This window comes from Gadus chalcogrammus, chromosome 1, assembly GCF_026213295.1.
Source record: "Gadus chalcogrammus isolate NIFS_2021 chromosome 1, NIFS_Gcha_1.0, whole genome shotgun sequence".
NCBI lineage: Eukaryota > Metazoa > Chordata > Actinopteri > Gadiformes > Gadidae > Gadus > Gadus chalcogrammus.
The window spans coordinates 28,116,337-28,118,950 of NC_079412.1; positions in this window are offsets into that span (position 1 = coordinate 28,116,337).

The window sequence follows — 2,614 nt, forward strand, 5'->3', positions numbered from 1 at the left end:
ACATATTGCCAGTACAATTCGATAGTGGAGAAAAATATTAAGAGAATAACATATTTACAGACTGATCAGTGTGTCAGATGAAACTACTACTACTGTATAGTATACTCCTCCCCTCCCCCCCCCCCTGTGAGCCAAGCAGGTGCTCCAGACCAACATGTTTTAGGGCTCAGGTACTGGACTGATTATCCCTATCCCCCTGCCTCCTCTCTTCACCTCTGCCCCCCCTCCTTACTGCAATGGGACGACAGACTCTGAAAGATTAGACAAGACACAGCAAATAACCCCAATCGTGTCAATCAATGCTAGTGCCTCACCTGATTTTGTTGCCATGTTCTCTATGGGCATAGCCCTGCTTTGCAGAATCTGATATTTTCTTCTGACTAAATCTATGACTCTCTCGACATGAATACGCAAATTCGCTATATTTCTAGTTTCTGCCAACTCGTAAGCTGTTTTCTCCCTTTGGTGAATGCAGGTATCTGTACAGAAGCACAGTAAAATCCAACAATATCACCAATATTAAACCCACGGCCTGCTAGGACAACATCCCCGGGTAACAGGTTTTTAAGGAGGCCACTCACTCTCTATTATATGACTCTCCCTCCCCAGGCACAAGATATGTAAGTGACATAGCCTTGGGGTGCAACACCAATCAGAAATTTTACAGTATGGTGATGCTTGTAGTTCGACCATGTCTGTGCTTGGGCAAGTAAATTAGAGGGCCTCTCAATAAAAACTTCGAAAAAGTCAATTATCACAGCAACTCTACGACCAAATGAATCCCATTGGCATTGTAGCTTGAAGTACACGTCGCTCTGGCCACTCAATTTGAAATTCTAACCTTTCATGAAGTATGTCAATTATTTTATGCCAAACTCTAGAAGCAGTGGGCAGAGAGATCTTGAACATGAAAGCTAAATCTTTCAGCGGGAGATTTAGTCTCAGCAAAACTAAAACCAACTGTTCAAATTTAGACAACAAAGACATAGGGCCACAGGTGATGTAGGGCTCGCACAGCTCAAAAATCTGAATTAAAACCAAGAAGTTGGTGAGCCCTTAGTCTTTTCTTCATTTTTTTCCAAGGACTCCTGGCTGAACTGTGTGTCCAGTGCCTTGGTCCGAAGATCTCCCAGCTCTGTTGTGTTCTGTCTCAGAACATCCTCCATCTTCTCGATGTCATCCATCGTTAGCTCACTCTGGCATCCGGCATCTGCATAGCCTGCAATATAGCAGTGGGGACTGGGGAGCATAATTAGTTCATTCATGAATATGACTTAAGTGAATTCTTGTGAAGTTAACTTTTTTGGCAACCTTTTTACAAACATGCAAGTTCTCTGGTCCAATTATACAGGGTGTAACAGACAAAAGTACAGGATTAAATATGGAAGACATCCTAACCCATAGGTGCATCCCTGACAGACGGGCCACTAACCCTTATCGTCAACATGTGGCATGTCTGTCAGGGATGGACCTATGGGGGAGGAGGGCTATCAGGGTCTATTTTGAAAACCTTTAACCGTTGGAGCCCAGTCAACCGACTCAACGTCACCCAAAGCGCTAGGGGAGCCTAAAAAGTCCCAATGAGGTCCATAATATAATAATAATAATAATAATAATAATAATAATAATAATAAACTTTATTTATATAGCACTTTTCAAAATACAGTTACAAAGTGCTAAACAATAGAAACACAAATTAAAACAAAGAGCAGAAAATACATGTGATGTACAGAAAGAAGACAGGATAAAAACAAAGGCAGGCTCAAATGAAATCTGGAAAGGCTCTCCGGTAAAAGTGGGTTTTGAGGAGAGATTTAAAAATGGTTAGTGACTCAGTCAACCTGATTTCCTCAGGCAAGTCATTCCAGAGCTTCGGAGCATTCCATAATAGTAACTAGCGGTAACTTATTAATCATTACTAAGTAAATTAGCATTTAACGACAACCTAATGCTATGTAAACAAAGCCACAAAAACCAAGTTAGTCAGCTAACATACCTCTGATGAAGTGGTCGCTGCAGACACGGGAATAAACAGACTGCTCCTCCCGACTGCAGACATAGGTTTACAATCCACTTTTTACGGCGTTGTTCTGTGAGCTTTTCACGTTTCTCACCTTTGCGAACGACAATCTTTGTTACTCTATAAAACCCCTTTTCCTTTTCTCGGTTAGAACGATTGGAGCAGCCGTATAGGTATACTACACAAAACATAGGCATGTTTTCAGTTGGCACTTGAAAGTTCCACAAGCTACTTCACTTCCTGCCCTCCGCTCCATCTGGATCTCGCGCGTTCGGGATGCAGCAACGTCACGTCACGTGAAACCCACCTATTGCTAAACGGCCTACCGAATGATAACCCATAAATAGACGCTCCCACCCCTGGACAGTAGGTGGGGGTATAGCCTTCTATACCAAGCAGATGCAGCGTTTCTTCGATGCAACGGAACTCCCATGAGCCTCTCCTCGATTTTCCGCTATGAAGATAATCCTATATATGCTTTAAGAAATGCTATTGAATAGCTATACACGACGATAAGCATGTGGTTGTTTTGAACTAAAAAACGATAGAACAAAATCGTGCACCCTACATGGAAACCATTTCTGAAACACTACA